Source organism: Hippopotamus amphibius, chromosome 16 (assembly GCF_030028045.1).
Source record: "Hippopotamus amphibius kiboko isolate mHipAmp2 chromosome 16, mHipAmp2.hap2, whole genome shotgun sequence".
NCBI lineage: Eukaryota > Metazoa > Chordata > Mammalia > Artiodactyla > Hippopotamidae > Hippopotamus > Hippopotamus amphibius.
The window spans coordinates 21,004,096-21,022,209 of record NC_080201.1 but is presented as its reverse complement, the minus strand read 5'-3'; positions in this window follow the sequence as shown (position 1 = coordinate 21,022,209).

Below are 18,114 nucleotides of genomic sequence, written 5' to 3'. Positions count from 1 at the left end.
TGTTAAGTTGAAAATGCATTTAATAACCTAACCTACAGAACATCATAACTGAGCCCTAGCCTACCTTAAATGTGCTCAGAACACTTACGTTAGCCTGCAGTTGGGTAAAATGATTTAACAAAAAGCTTATTTGATAATAAAGTGTTGAATAGCTCATGTAATTTATTGAATACAGTGCTGAAAGTGAAAAACAGAATGGTTGTCTGGGTACATATGGTTGTAAGTGTATTGGTCATTTACCCTTGTTTTCGGGTGGCTGACTGGGAGCTGTGGCTGGCTGCTCTGGCCAGCATCATGAGGGACTATCAGACCATTTATCACTAGCCCCAGAAAAGATCAAAATTCAAATTTCCAACTACAATTTCTACTGAATATGCGTCACTTTCACACCATTGTAACATTGAAAAATCATAAGTCAGGGACAGTGTATGGTACTTGACCCATCATTAAAACAAAATTTCTCCCAGGGCTCTTATTTCTTTAAGGGCAGAGGCCGTATTTTATACATAATTTAAGGATACATATTCCCAAGTATATGCATATCACTAGAACCTGTCACAGACCTTGACAGATAGACTATATCAATGCATGTGAGGATAAAATAAGAGTAGGTAGCATGATATTCACCTGACCTATGTGAACAGTTTTCATGTAGACTCATTTAAATCTCCTAACATGCATGTGAGATTAAAACTGTTAACAAGGGTAGTTTCTAGCAGGAGAGGGAGAAAGAGCAAGAAATATATACATATATGCATATACAGCTTACCTGTGCAAACACACACACATCACACATCTAGATGTTTTACTTGATCCCCCACTTGATAAGTTTCAACACAAAGAGATTGACAGCTTATTTAGCCATATCAGTAAATACACAGGGCAGATCACAGGTGGTTCTCTGCCCTCTGTATTCTGCCATAGACTGTGTTAGAGTTTTCAGGCCTGGGTGACACTCAGGACATTGAAGAGCCCAGAATGCAAACCACATGGAGAAATGATCTGAGGATGTATCATTTGGAGAAGGGAATGCTCCAGGGGCACACGATCACTTTGTTCGAATATCTAAAGCACTGTCATGAAGAAGAGTGATTGGATTCATCTTGGCTGGCCCCGGGGGGTACAAAACTGGGACTAATGGATGGAAAATTCAGGGAGGAGACAGAATGCTGCTCAGTCTAAGGAAAGGTATCTGGCCCGAAGGGTCTCTGCCACGAGATCTTTTGCTCCTGAGAACAGAGGCTTTGGTTCATGTCGGGCACAGGAACTCAGACTGTCCATCTGACAGGCGTTGTCATATTTCACAGGGGGCTCCTGCTCTGGGTAGGAGAAGATATTACAGGACCACCGTGATCTCATCTAAATATAAATTTTAACAGAAATTATTAAAAGTCTGGTTTGAGTACCATATGCCTCAGACAGAATTTTATTTCTGCTAATGGTAAAACTACTACTATTACCACCACCACCACTACTATGATTACTGTTAAGTGTCACAGGATAGGTGCTATTTGCAGGGTAGCTACTGTGTAAGAGGTACTATTCCCTCGGCTAGACAGTTTGCATGTTGCATGCACTGTCATTTAACTTGCACAGCAATCCTCACTGCTCGATGCTCTCAACCCCACTTTGCAGTTGTGGGGAACTGAGGCTCTGGGAGGTGAAACAGTCTGCTCCTGGATGGCCACATAGTAACACTCAAGCCTCTGTATGTCTCACCACAAAATTAGTTACCTCTCTGTTTTACAGAGAGGGTGGGGGAGAAGAAAAGAGAGGAAAGAAAAGGCAAGGAGAGGAGAGGAAATCAAAGGAGAGGAACATCATATGATCCTAGGCTTAAATCAGATTTATTTTGGGAAAAGGTGATACTCTGTTCCTGAAATGTTCTAATTTCCTGAGTATCTAGGTATACCTTGCTGGTTGTGTAAACTGCAATTATCAAAGACAGATTTGTTTGTTTGATTCTTTCTATGGTGAATCCACTTAATTTTGTGGCCACTGCATCCTTCATAGGAAGAGCTGCCTCACAATTGCATGAGACCAGGTCAGTTTACGTGTATAACTCACACACATCTTCTCCAAAGGAGAAATCAAAAGGGACCTAGGTAGGGGAAGTGGAAGAGCTTGAATAGGAATTGGAAAATCAAAAATGGTGAGATTTGGGGATATTATCAGTACATTAAAAGTAAGAAAATTAGGGCTTCCTAGGTGGCACAGTGGTTAAGAATCCTCCTGCCAGTGCAGGGGACACGGGTTCGATCCCTGTTCCTGGAAGATACCACATGCCGCGGAGCAACGAAGCCCGTATGCCACAACTATCGAGCCTGCGCTCTAGAGCCTGTGAGCCACAACTATTGAGCCCATGTGCCGCAATTACTGAAGCCCACACGCCTAGAGCCCGTGCTCCACAACAAGAGAAGCCACGGCAATGAGAAGCCTGCGCACCACAATGAAGAGTAGCCCCCACTCACCGCAACTAAAGAAATCCCGCGCACAGCAGAAAAGACCCAACACAGCCAATAAAATAAATAAATAAATAAATAAATAAATAAATAAATAAAAGCTAATGTTTAAAAAAAAAGGTAAGAAAATTAAACAGATATCTGAAAACTAATAATTCTAAGCAATTTTAATAATCTTTTCCCCTAATGGACTTAACCCAAGTTGAATGAACTGATTCAGAGAAATATGCCAGCCTCAGTGGAATAATATATGGAAACATATAAGAAGTACTCTTGTTCTTTTTTCCCCACATATGATGTTCTCTTTATTGTCATGCATTCTCCAGTCATCCTTCAAGACCTGCCACCCCTGCGAAGTCTTTATTCACTTCTCTGATTGCTGGGGTTCTCTCTCAAGCTGCTGCATCACAAAATTGGATTCAGGATCATGTGCTGTCTTGTACTACTGGATTTTTTTCCCCTCTTAATGTCTGCTTTCCTTTTCCATGCAAGTGGGAAGAGATGAACATAGCAAGTTGCAGTATCACTAGGGAAATGCCAACTGGAGGTCCTCAAGTGACTTTCCACGGTAATCTACCTTTGAAGAATACACTGAGTCTGGACAACACAGAAGGTCACAATCTCATTGTAAGGCAATGAAGAAACTTCATTCACCAGAATTTCTACTAGGAGGAACCTCATATGTGTTTTGAAGAAATAAATAATACATGGTGTGGATGGTGAGCAGCAAGAAGACACGCAATAGAGAAAAGTGGCTCCCGAGTTGCCTTCTCAAGGACGCGGTAGCTCTAGGAGAATATTTTGCTGTGACTGAGCACCTTGAATGGTGAGAGATGAAGAATTGGGAGTCAGAGTCTAACTTGTACTGGGGTGCTGCATGACATCACTTCAGGTGGTACCGCTGGCATCAAAGCTAGGAGGTGACTGTGGAGCAGAGGAATGTCTAATGGAGATTTTTTCCCATATAGATGCTATATAAGTCCTCTTCTTTATTTTCTGGGCACCTTCAGTCAGTTGATCATGTTTGATAATGCTTTTATGACACTGAAATGTTTTGGAGGATGGGATATTAAAAAGGAACTGAGGATTTAAGTTGATATCAGTGAGAAAGAAGACTTTGCCTGCAGCTTATAAACTAAAGTTGGAGGGGACATTTCGATTACACATAACAATGGGATACTGATATCAAACTTTTAAGGTTCTTAAGAGGATTAAACAAAACGAAAATGTAAACTATATGGAAGTAGTAAATACTCAACATGTCCTTACTATCTTCTTATGGGAAAGCCAACTTATATCCACTATGCATAAGAAACTAAACATGTTAGTGGAGTTGATAACAATGAGAAGTCTAAGAAGGGTGTGTGGGGACTTCCCTGGGGGTGCAGTGGTTAAGAATCCGCCTGCCAATGTAGGGGACATGGGTTCGAGCCTTATCTGAGAAGATCCCACATGCTGCAGAGTAGCTAAGCCCGTGCACCACAGCTACTGAGCCTGTGCTCTAGAGCCCGAGAGACAGAACTTGTGAGCCCATGCACTGCAACTACTGAAGCCCGTGTGCTTAGAGCCAGTGCTCTGCAACAAGAGAAGCTGCTGCAATGAGAAAACTGCACACCACAACGAAGAGTAGCCACCGCTCACCACAACTAGAGAAAGTTCATGTGCAGCAATGAAGACCCAATGCAGCCCAATAAATAAATAAGTTAATTAATTAATTAATTAAGTAATTAAATTTAAAAAGAAGTGTGTGTAGTGTGTGTGTTGGGAATTGCATGAGAAGACCTGTTCTAATTAGGTGTGGGGGAGCCTCGCAAATGAAGAAGGAGAGCACAGAGCACAGGGGTGATCTAGGTTGTCAGTACTTCAGACTCATAGCTTGCGCGTAGGATCAGCCCTGTCAAAGGGGAGAGAGGTCCACTTGGGTGTGTCTGGTCTCTGTTTCACCTGCCAGGCCTTTCTGGCACACATTCTAAGTCTGTCTTTATCATTTCCTGCTCTTCTCTTTTTTGATAGCCACACTTTTCGTCAAATATGTTAATATAAGCAATTCTGCTACAGCCAAATCTTTCTCTTCCCCAAGAGTCATTTATCTCTTTGTGATGATTGTACTTTTCATTTATTCTGTTTTAAGGGTTTGAGTCTTGAGCTTGTTGGGTTTGTTGTTGCTACTGTTTTGAGTTCTGGAGACAGGAGACTGGCAGTTTATCAAAACCCCAACTCTGGGTGACATTCCCAATGTGAAGTGTAGGTTTCTCAGGAAAGGAATCTTGCCGTCCTCATTGTCTCCATCCCCAGAATTTCCAGCACAGAACAAGGCACAGGAGAGAAGCCCAGTAAATACTCAGATATTTCCTGGGGTCTGCTTGAAGGAAGAGTCTATATGCCATTTCACACATTTCCTACCACAAAACCTTTTTACCTTATTCTTGAAGTCTATTATTGTTAAGTGCATTTTCTTGTGTTCCAGTAAATTAAAATTTGTAGCAACTTAATCTGTCTCTCTCCAAACACATTTGTAATGCTTGGTATTCTTTATCCTTTTGTTCTCTCGGTGTCATATATCATTATACTACATAGCATTTCTTAAAGAGAAAACCTACTGAAATTTTTTTTTTAAATCCTTTATTAGTATGGCCTGTAGCATTTAAAGCTTGAAATTAGAATTAAGGATTGTGCGTTTTGATGCAGGCGACCATATAGATATGTTAACATTGTGGCGTGGTTTTTCTTTGCAGGCACAAAGTTGTCATTAGGAAATATAATACTCATTTCTTGCTTGATTAATTATACCAGAGGCATAACAAAATATATATTGTGTGTTGGAGCATGCACTATTTGTAGAATTGTAAGTTACGGGTAAGCTGAGGTATGAGTCCAAAACATTCTATAAGACACTCACAGAGTAAGTATGAAATTTGCTTTTTGAAATACTTTTGATAAAGAGAATTTATGCACTTAAAACATGAAGAAATACATCTTGGGAGAACACAATTCACAATCTAACATATAGTCTGAGCTGTCCTCCCAGCTTCTCAAATCTACCATGGCTTTCAATATGTGTAACTTTGGAGGATATTCTGATAATGACACGTGAGAAGTAATACGTAACACATAATATAAATGTAATAATAGTAAAACGCTACTAATTTCTAATAATAGCCAGACTTCCAAAAACTGCCAGACGTCAGGCTAAGTATTCATCATGGTTATCTGATTTAATCCTCACTCCTCTGCCTAGTAGGTACTGGTTTATTATTATTATTATAAAACTTTAATTCAGTGAGATGCACATATATTAGCTGTATAACTTCATAAGTTTTGGCAAATGTGTATATTTGTGTATCTGATACTCTAATCAAGAAAGGATATGTGTGATGTAGAGAACAAACATATGGACGCCAAGTGGGAAAAGCAGGGGGCATTGGGAGGGGATGAATTGGGAGATTGGGATTGCCATATATACATTACTAATAAGAAGAAAATATCAAATTGTACCCTTTAAATATATGCAGTTTATTGTAAAAAAAAAAAAGAAAAGAAAATAGCAATGGCATGTATTTAAAGTCATTTATGATTCTTGGAAAAAAAAAATGTATATGTGTCAATGCGACTCTCTCCCTTCGCCCCAGCTTCCCCTTCCCCTCCATGTCCTCACGTCCATTCTCTACATCTGCATCTTTATCCTTGCCCTGCTACTGGGTAAAATAGATGGCTATTGGGAAGCTGCTACATAGCACAGGGAGATTAATTCAGTGTTTGGTGATGACCTAGAGTGATGTGGTAGAGAGGATGGGAGGGAGGCTCAAGAGGGAGGGGATATGGGGATATATATGTATAAATACAGCTGATTCACTTTGTGCAGCAGAAACCGGCACGACATTGTAAAGCAATTATACTCCAATAAAGACCTAAAGAAAAAAGAAAAAGGAAGGAATATTTCCATCACCCCAGAAGTAGTTGCTGTTTTTAGCTCTGAGAAAAAGTGGGCTCAGTAGAGTTAAATACTTTGCCCAATGTATAGACCAGTAATAAGTAGCAAAGTTGGTAGCCAAACCCATGCTCTTCATTGTACTGTGCCAGAACACCCAAGGCTTAGCTCCAGCATATGTGGATTTGTGTGTGTGTGTGTGTGTGTGTGTGTGTGTGTGTGTTTTAATCTTGGTAGAGTTTGAGAGGAAGCAGGAAGCTGACATCTAACAGTATTTTTAAAACTGCTAATCATTAGACTATCCTAGCTGTGTGAAGACAGAGATTCATGTTCCATCCTAGGAAATTTGATTTTGTAGACTGATGTGTGGGCCTGTAATCTGTATTTTTTGTATGCTCCCCTAGATGATCCTGACACCATGTGTTTACCAGGATAGGCTATGTAGTGCTGTGCTAACAATTTAAACATGAGCTATCAGAAACTTGTCACGTTAAATTTTATTCTTACTCAACAAATCCACTGCTTAGATGACTCTCTAAAGAAGATGTCCTTTTTTATTTTTTATTTTATCTTTTCAAGCTTTATTGAAATATAATTGACACATAACATTGTGTAATTTTAAGGTGTACAACATGATTATTTGATTCACCTGTGTATTGCAGTGCGATTATCACCGCAGGTTAGCTAACACCTCCATCATGTCACGTAACTAATTTCCGTTTCTTTTTTGTGTGGTGAGAACATTTAAGATATATTCACTGAGCAACTTTCAAGTATATAATACAGTATTATTAACTCTAATCACCGTGCTGTACAGTAGACCCGCAGAACTGATTCATCTTTTAAATGGAAGTTTGTTCCCTTTGACCCCCATCTCCCCCAGTCCCTGATAACTACCATTCCACTTTCCATTTCTGTGAATTTGACATTTTTAGATTCCAAGAGGATGTAGAAAAAAGGAAACCCTTGTGCACTGTTGGTGGGAATGTAAGTTGGTACAGCCGCTTTGGAAACAAGTACGGAAGTTCCTCAAAAAGTTAACAATAGAACTACCATATGATCCAGCAATCCCACTTCTGGGTACATATCCAAAGGAAATGAAAACAGAATCTTAAAGAGAAATCTGCATTCCCACGTTAATTACAGCATGATTTACAATAGCCAGGATATGGAAACAACTTAAGTGTCCATCAGTAGATAGATGGATAAAGATGTGGGATGTACATACAATGCAATATTATTCAGAAGGTGTCGTCTTTGCAGCAACATCCGAGTTACCCCATCTTTGGCTCTGCCATTTATATTCTTGCAGGAGGCAAAGAGAAGAGCTGAAGGGTCATGCTTTAGTAGTTCTTAATTCTTTGCTAAATCCCATGGTCGGAACTTGCCCCATGGCCTTCTTGGAAGGGAGCTGAGAAACGTGGAGGGGGATATAGGTTTTGGGAGGAGAGTGAATGTCTTTGCCACAGTCAGGTTTTGAGAATCGTTTGCCTATAAGTTTCTTTCCTCCTCTGAAAGTTTGTGCCTATGATGTAGTATGGCTAGATTAAATATTCCGTCTCCTTAGGAAGTAGTAGCCTTACTGTGACAGCTCCACTGTGGTATGGGATGCTGGTTCCTGTTTTCCCTTTGACTATTATGCGCCTGAAAAAAATGTGAACCTGTCGTGTTTGTTGCTGACAGTCCTGCCACCAGTTTCCTTTGCTGCTCTTTAATTCTTTCAAGATAGCGTTATTTAAGTTGTTCCCAGCCAGAACGGGCTATATTCCCGGCTAGATGCCAACGTAATGCCTGCTGATACTTAGCAAAGGTTTTAAGGGTCTAGCCTCTAGAGATTATGAGGCGAATTGAGTCAGACTGCCTAGCTTCTGCTCCAAGCTCCGTCGTTTACTAGGTATGTGAGTTAGGTAAGTGACTTAACCTCACTGAACCTAATTTCCTCTTAAGTAAAATGAGGGTAATTATAGTTTCTACCTCATGGGACCGTCATATGTATGAAAAATGATAGTCCACATAAGTGCTTAGCACAGGAGCTGGCGCTTGGAGAGCGACTAATAAACTTTGTCTGCTGTTTATGATGGGATGTCTTTAAGACCGCTGATACGCCAATATCTAATAAAAAGAAACTCCTCTGCATTGTCTCACCCAGAGAAATGGGTTTCGCCGTTACTACGCTGAGAGAGACGCCTTTCCCTGTGCCTTCAGATTAATCAATTTCAATTCATTTCCTTACCTTCTTGTAAAGCCAGCTTTGACCCTGTCTTTCAACTTTAAATGATGATTTTATGAAATTCAAAATGAAATTAGCAAAATGATACTTTTCTATCAATGAAACGACTATCAGCCAGAAAAGGGTTGTGAACAATAACTCCTGTTTCTGCTGCTCTCTCCTACATGAAGCTGTGTGTTATCTCACAACAGGAGGATGTTAAATCATGCAACGTAAACTTCCTGTCCCCCAGAGTAGCAAGTGAGCTATTTTCATCTTTCTGTTGTGATACCATTTTTTAGGTTGTGTCAGCATGCCTGTTACCAATTTACCTTTTCACAAGCTGTGTGCATTTTCTTCGAGTTTACTGAGAACTCTTCCCCAAGATTGTCTAGGCATTTCTCTGGATGTCCAAGTTGGACTTGTGCTTGAAAATCTGCTTTCTTGTTCAAATACGAATATAGTGCAGGCTCCACTTACCTATATATTGGCACATAAATATATAGTAGCGCATTAGGCACTTCCTAGACTTTCTCAAGTAATACCTGTTTAGCTGTGTTTACCTGATCACGTACGAAGCCAATTTGGCCATGAAAAATTTATTTTCACAAAAAGGGGTGTTTCAAAAAACGATATATTTGGCAGGATCATGGGCAAGACTGATGATGGCTTAAAGTATGGAACTTGGTCTGTTTCTCAGATTTAGAAAGATAATAATAAAGAAGCCGTTGCTTGCTCTGATCTGATTTTATAAAGCCAATGGGGACCATAAATGTATAACTCTCATCTGTTTGACATGTGGCTAGGGTGAGGAAAGGGAGGCTCTTGTCATAGGTGTCACACCACTTATGGGGGAACAAAAAAAGCTCAGTAATCCAGATAATATTTTAATGTAGCATTAAAAAAACATAATGGCAAAATTCCATGGTGAACAACATGGCAAATTTTAAATAAAGGCAGGATCAATATTACTTTTTTTTTTTTTCTTTTGCTTTTGGTGCTAACATCGCTCTGTACTGTACCGTGACTGTTATTTTCTTTACTTAAAATTTTGATGTTTTGTCTGTCGTGGACTTTTTGCATGAATTTTGGTATTTTATAAGGGTGCACTGAAATACTATGGGCCTTGATTGATGGGTTTTTTCAGCCCTTTCGACTTTATGCCCAAGGCAAGTGCCTCATCACCTCACTATACTACCAGCTCCAGTGTTTGATCCCTGCCCAAACGCACCTTGGGATGGAACAGCAAACTCATTTTATTTTGTGTTGCACAAAGGTCCTGCACAAAGCCAACATGAAGAAGGGATGGCACGCCCGTGTCCACAGCAGCATTGATAACAATAGGCAGAAGGTGAAAGCAACCCACATGTCCATCAGCTGATGAATGGATAAGCAGAATGTCATATATACACACAATGAAACATTATTCAGCTTTAAAAAGGAAGGGAATTCTGACACATCCTGTAACACAGAGGATACTCGGGCATATTATACTAAGCAAAATAGTCACAAAAAAAGACAAATACTGTGTGATTTAACTTCTGTGCAGTATCAAGAGCAGTCAAACTTGTAGAAACAGAAGCTAAGAATGGTAATTGCTGGGACTGGGAGGAAGAGAAACTGGAAGTGGTTGTTTAATGGGTATAGAGTTTCAGTTTTGCAAGATGAAAAAGTTCTGGAGATTGATTGAACAGCAATATGAATATACTTAACACTACTGATCTGTGCATCTAAAAATGGTTAAGATGGTAAATTTAATATGTGTATTTTATCACAATTGAACACTTAAACAAAAGAAGAAGAAATGGCAAAGGTCAGGGACAGAGAAGCACAGCACATCATCAGAAGTGGAACTTAAGAGTGGAGACCAGGAGCCTCGATGCCAGGGAGGAGAGAAAACAGAGGTTGGGCGAGTGGCCTGGGTCAACACCAGCCGCAGGGCTTCTCTCTGTCGTTGGAAACAGGAACATCAAAAATGGGACTGAAACACGTTCACTTCAGGTGTCCGTTCTGACTCTTCTTCTTCTTTGGCTACTGTCTTGGGAATAAAAGACTTGAAATATAAGATATATTTTGATTTGGGATCCTGTCTGTTAATGTGCACCTTCTCAGTCCTGATGGACTGGCCAGGATGTGCAGCACATTTTGGATGCTTTTATAGAAAAGCTAAGACTGATTTTTCTAATAACTCTTTCATCTGCAGCATCTAGTTTTTCCATTAGGAAAACTAAAATAGCTTGTGGAATTGCTTTTTGTCCTTCTGCAATAACAGACACTGCAGTGAGCTCCTCGCTTTGGGATATATGTAGAATATGATGTAGATACAATGAGAAAAAAAAAAATCTCTCTTCACTTCACACCCTTTTGGCAGAAGGACATTTTTTGACATCTCCTTCATGTTTCCAGGTCAGAGAACATCTTCCCTTGTGTGAACAGAAAAGAGATAATTTATAACAACATATGCTGAAATAATGGACTGTGATCTCTTTGAGGGCAAGTAGCATCTATAAATAATTTTAATAACTCACAAAGAGCCTTGGACATACCTAGCATGGCTTTTTTTGTTTTGTTTTTTTCATCTGTTTTACATTTTTTTTCACCTGGATAGGCTAGCTGCTGCTTTTTGTTGTTGTTGAAGTGGGGAGACACTCTAGATGTTTCTTTTATTGTTGGGGTGGGTTGTCAGGATAGGCTAAGATTAAACTGTGATAATAAATGCCCCCAATCCTAGTGACTCAGAAAATGGGGATTCTGCTTTCTCAGATGCTGTGTGTCCATTGAGGGTCAACTATGGCTCTGCCCTCTGTCATCTTTACTCTGGGATCCAGGCTAATAGAGCACTCTTCCTTTGGTTGTCATGACCTAGGGTACAACAAGGCATGAGTGACCAAGCTTCTGCTCAGAAGTGATACATCACTTTGTCCACATTTCACTGGTCAAAGCAATTCACATGGTCCTTAGGGTTTAACAGGGTAGGTCTGCATAATCCTCCTTTAGGGAGGACCCCTGCAGCAACAAAAACAACAAACTGGAATGATTGGCAAAAAAGAATAATGTATAGGTGGTTGAACAAAGGGAAAGAGAGTTAATATCTTTACAATTTTCTAAGAACTTTATATGCTGTTCTCATTCAGTTGTCATTCAGACTTGACCACAACCATATGAGTTCCTGCTGTTGTTCTTGTAGGTGAGGAAGCTGAGTTCAGGCTGACTCAGCAACCTGCCTAAGGTCACAGAGTTAGAATGTGTTAGAGCTGGTGTTTGAATCTATTCCCTACTAACTCAAAGGCCATGCTCTGCCCAAGACAATGTAGTGATGCCCACACTCGTGTGTGGACAAAGTGAGGCCTAAAACCCTACTGTGAAAACCATTTTTTTCAATAATGCAACCCAATATGAATACTCATATTAATTGATTAGGCAGGTGGAAAGCATGGCATGTAAAGATTGGTGGAAAAGATTAAGTTCTGGAAGCAGAGTGGTACTAAAAACAGGAAAGTTACTCCACGTCATGCATTTTCCACATGAAAAAGCATGTGAACCTCACTGACCATCAGAATAAGGGTGATCCAACTCTTTTAAGAAAACTAATTTTAAAAAATCACTGTATTTCTGGAACATTGGAACATAGGACTAAATCATGTATTTCTAGAAGTGGCTAGGAGTGGAGAATTAATAAGAATAGATTCATTAATAATACAAGAAAAGAGTTTACCAAGGCTATACATTCATATCAGCATAAAGTCAAGGCTGGCCAAGGAAGCCCAATGTTGGAGTACAAGTAGGTTTAACCCTTCTGGAAGGGTATATAAACAGTCTTTAAAATCTCAGAGAACTCATCACCCTCCCAACCCATTCTGTTTTCACCCAATCCTAAGGACATTATTTGAAATAGTAAAAAGTTATTTGGTACAAATGCTTACTATCCTTAATGAGAAGAGTGATATAAAAAATGGAAAGAACTTAAATGTGCAGAAATGGGCAGATGGATAAGTAAAATCTGACTCATCTCTTTGAAGAAGGGTTACCACACCATTGAAAGACATTTATAAAAAGTTTAATGTGTGAAGATGATTTGGTTTTCATGTTAAGTGAAACAATTAGAACATAAAATGGAGTATGTATAAGATATCCACTCTATAAGACAAAAGAATAGAAAAACAAAGGTATATGTATACGTAGGAAGAGATGACGGAAATATACACAAATTCTAAGTCTACTCACATGTGATGTTAGTATTTGTGTATATCGTCTGCATGACTATAGATGATTAGTACATTTATTTATTTTCCAGTGGGCATTTATGGAGAGGTTGTGACATTGGAGACACAGTTCCAGGCACAGTAGTGAATAAAGTCGACCAAACTGCTGTCTCATGCTGCTTATGTTATAATGAGGGGAGGGCATATGAGAAATAAGCAAACATATAGTATGTTAGTTGATGGAACTCCTTTGGAGAAAAGGAAATTGGTTAAGGGAATAGCGTGCCATTGGTGTTATTTTATATGTGTTGGTCATGGAAGACCTCTTAGAAAAGAAGATGTTTGAGTAGAAGTCTGAAGGAAGTGGGGTGGCTATCCAGGTAGGTAACTGGAGACAAGCATTCAGGCAGAGAGAACCCCAGATGCAAAGGCCCTGGGGGTAGTTGGAGTCTTCAAGGAAAAAAGGAAGCAAACGTGGCTTGAAAGAAGTGAGGGAGGGGGAAAGTAGTAGGAGAGGAGGTTAGAAGGGTGGTGGTTGGTGGTGGGGGAGTCATGAGACAATTTTCAGGACTTGTAGACAGTTTTCAGGACTTTGGCTTTTTTACTGGAAGATAAGCATTTGGCAGATTCTGAGTTAAGGTGCAGCATGCCTCAGTCTTAAAAGGGTCGTTCTGGCTGCTGTGAGGGGAAGAGAATGGGAGTAGGGTAGGCAAAAACGGAATCAGCTAAGAAATTAGCAGCTTAGACTTGAAAATCACAGCAGGGAACATGAAGAATGATTGGATTTAAAATATTTCAGAGATGAATCTGACAGTGTTGGTTTATGAATTGGAAATGGGGTATGAGGAGAGAAGAGGACTCAGTCATGACACTCAGGTTTGCGCACTGAGATACAGATAGATAAAGATGGTAAGATAAAGTTGCCATTTACCAAGAGAAAACTGTAGAAGGAACTGACTTGGGGATGGGACGGAAAGAAATCAGGAATTTGGCTTGGGATGGAATAACTTTGAGATGTTTAATCAAATAAGCAGATAAACACGAGTTCAACATTCAGAGGGTTGAATGAGATAACCTAGGTATTAAGTAGAGTTAGATAAAAAAAGAGGACTCATCCCTGGGATTCTTCACTATTTAAAGTGGGGGGTAATAAGGGAAAACAAAAAGGAAACTGACAAGTGATGACTAGTGATGTAAGAAGAGAACCGAGTGGTAGCCCAGAAGCCAAGTTATAAATTTATTTATTAAACTTTTTTTATTGAAGTATAGTTGATTTACAAGATTGTGTTAGTTTCAGGTATACAGCAAAGTGATTTAGTTATACATATACATATGTCAATTCCTTTTTTTTTCTTTTCCCATAGAGGTTATTACAGAAGATTGAGTATAGTTCCCTGTGCTATACAGTAGGTCCTTGTTGGTTTTCTGTTTTATATATGGTAGTGTGTGTATGTTAATCCCAAACTCCTAATCTATCCCTCCTCCCCTTTCCCCTTTGGTAACCATAAGTTTGTTCTCTGTGTCTTTGGGTCTGTTTCTATTTTGTATATAAGTAAGTTCACTTGTATCTTTTTTTTAGGTTCCACATATGTGATATCATATGATATTTGTCTTTCTCTGTCTGACTTAATTCACCTAATATGATAATCTCTGGGTCCTTTCATGTTGCTGAAAATGGCATTATTCTATTCTTTTTTATGGCTGAACACTATTCCATCACATATATACGTACCACATCTTCTTTATCCATTCATCTGTTGATGCACGTTTAGGTTGCTTCCATGTCCTGGCTATTGTGAATAGTGCTGCAGTGAACATTGGAGTGCATCTTTTCAAATTATGATTTTCTCTAAAACCAAGTTATGTATTTAAAGATGAAGGGAGTTTATGTCAATTGCTGCTGATGTGATAAATGCAGAGGAGTTTAATAAATGACTGTTGTATTTGGTAACAAATAATTGACAGGAGTGGTTCCAGGGGAGTGGTCACATTAAAAACTTACTTGGAATGGGTACAAGGAAGCGGGGCAGGAAGGGGAGAAGTCAGAACAGTGGCTGTACATCTTGTTCTAGGAGTTCTTCTGTAATGGGGAACAGAACTGTTAGGCAGTAGTTTAAGGAGGTTCTGGAATAAAGGGAGAGCTTTTGGTCTGGTGACGGTACAGTTAATACAGGGAAACATGATAATGCAAAAGAAGAGAGAAGATAACAGCCAAAGAGAGATCATTGGCTAGGTCAGAGAGGGCCCAGGGCATATTGGAGAAATTGGCCTGCACAGCATGGTGAGTTCACGCTTCACTATCTGCAAAGACACACCTTTGCAGATAGTGACAGAGACTTTGGTATAAAAGGTGAAACTTCTTTTCTGAATATAGCTTCTAGTTTCTCAGTGAATCAAGAGAAATTACGTTCTTAAGTCACATAGCAATAAATCACAGAACCCCCTGGATCCCAGATTCCAAACTATATTCTTTCCATGACACCACAATGGTATTACCTATCCTTCTTCAGGGTAAGGAACTAAAACTTATCTGCATTTTAGACATCCTCATTTAGCATTCCTGTGCTAAAGAGGGGTCTTCATTCAATTACCAAGCTCATATTGGAACCATTTTTATTGGCCAGGGGCATCCATTGAACTTTTCCACTTATACAGTAGTAATCCCTTAGCTGATTTCCTGCAGTTTCCAAAGCTCAAGAATAATAATAATAATAATAACCTATTCTCCATAGCAAGATTAAGAGGTCAGTATTAGTAACATCACTTTGCACATCTGTAAGTTAAGGCTCAGCAGGGTTAAGAAACTTCATCATCATTTTACCTTTCACTCCTAGAATGGTTCATAAGACTCACCAAATATTTGGTGGATGAGAGGAGATCGCTCGTCTTGTGAATTTCATTACTTAGCTGGCTTTCAGCTGAGTTGCAACCAACAGAGAACCCATCTGAAAGTGGCTTAAATGATACTACTGCTATTTCAAGTCCAAGACAGTTTAATTCAATGACTCAACATCATCCCAGTGGGTCCGGTTTCCAACAGCTTCACATTTTGCCACCCTGAATTTAGCTTAATTTAGCCAAATAAGGCAGCCTGGCACATGCAGCTGGCACTCTCTAGGGGCTGAACTAAGGGAACATTTCTGTCTTGTGTCTCTTTAAGATCAAAGAAAGCTTTTCCAGCAGCTCTCCCAGTAGGCTCCAGTAGGCTGTGGTGGTTTTTTTTCTATTTTATTCCTTGTTATATCCCAGTTACCCAGAACACTGTCTAGTTTGTGGTAGAAAATCAATGCTCCAGGAATAAATAAGTAAATCATAATCCTTATTTTCAAGAAGCTCCCTGTTTACTGGGACAGGCACACAAACCAATCAAACAGATGACCAGCCAACTGACAAACCCAGCAGCCATCCAACCACCCACCAAATGGGTCCTGTTGCTGGAGACTTAAGAACATCCTGCACAGCTCAGCTACCTGAGATCCCCTTCCAGCTTCATCAGTTCAGCCCTATGTTTCAGGGGGGATTATTAAACTCTAATCCTCAGTTTTCCCATCAGTGAATGGGTTTTTTGAGGAATTAGGTAATCTCTGTAAAATCCTTGACACAGTGCGTGACATAGATTAAGTGCTCCAACACGTGTGCAGTCTTATTATATGTAAATATAAAAACGAGCTCGATTCTGTGGGGGCAGAGATGAGCTCTGCTGGGTAGTTCAGGAAAACAGGAGGGTATGAACCTAAAACTCAGGTGCTTTGTAGAAATGTATGCCTCATTTTAAAAAGGGTGAGAGTGGTCCCTTAGAACATTTTCGTATAGGGAGACACATCATTATTTGTCTTTATCTCTGATCATCAATCCATGTTAAGCTTGGAGTGATTAGTATAGGAACAGAATCACTTCCCAGTTGCTAAAGAACTGATGAGTGGAATATGCCTAAAGAAGCACATTTAGATTTATTTTCTGCTACAATTTTCCTCTTGTTTCACATGCTAGGAGGCAAAAACAGGGAAGTTCAGAATTATAATTCAACATAATGTTATGTAATCAAATATAACCAAGTTACTTTTGTCATCACATATTATGTAGGTGATTTCTGTAATATCACATTTTCTATATCATCATAATGTCTTTTTTTTTGCTTTCAAAGTAGAGGGTGTGATTCTTTCTTCTGCTTAGTTGTACATGCATAATATAGAGACTATTAGACCATGATTTGCACAGAGTAGGTGCACAAAGAGCATTAGAGTTCAAAACTATAAACTGCCATGGTAATTTGTTTTTGCCAATAATATGCAACTTGTGTCAAGGGAAGGAAAAAAACGCACACATTATTTCGCTTAATAACAATTATCTAGGAAATGTTGAGTCGTTATTATTCTGTATTAGTTCTACTTGCCTTCATGTTAAATGGATGAAAGCCGAATTAAAAGGTGAAATTTGGGCTATTTCCTTAAAAAAATGTGATTTCTCAGTCTTTAAATACATTTCCTTAGCCTGTGTTTTCATCTAGGCAACTTCACTACTTTAATGTTATATAAAATTAAATTTGTTCTTTGGTTCGTTACAGTGCTTAGCAACTTAATAAGTTTATAAATCATAATTAACTACCACTCTCTGTTCTGTTACTCTTTTGAATTGCCTTCTTTTTGACTTTTTTGTTTTTTTCTTTTCCCATGTAATTTGCCACATGTGTACTTTATTTCATAGATGGGTAGACCTCATTTTCAAGGGGTGGTGGGTTGGCTTCGCTGGAAATGTGTGACCATGTCATGAGTGATACCCATGTGAGTGTGCAGGTGCATGTGCTTGCACACGTGGGTGAACATACATGTGTACATAAATGGTTAATTGACTTCCAGGGAGCATCATTGTTTTAAAGATTCTCCTCTGCTTTGCTGGGTGCAGTTTCTGTAATGTTGATTCCAGAATTCCATCCGGGACTTCTTAGTTCTGTACAATAAAAGGAAGTCAAATAAAGTATAACGAATTTTCAGACCGTTCCACAAAGCTTTAAAATGTTCAAAGAGAGAGTCAGAAGGCCTCAGTCGTTAGGATTCTACTTAGGGAATGTGGGTGAGCTTCATTAGAATGCAAACCACGGCAGGCAGAAAGGATCCCTGCCACTGCCTCTTCGTTGTATCACATCACACAGATCTTCCCCAGTGGCTTGTCTAGAAGGAGCTCTGATGTTAGCAAGGATGGGTGCAGGGGCAAGTGATCATGGTGAACAGGTGCTGGGCCGGAGTGTACTCAAATATCTGCAAGTCCTCCCTCTTCCTCTGGCACACCCCACCCTCCCAAGCATTCTCGTCCACC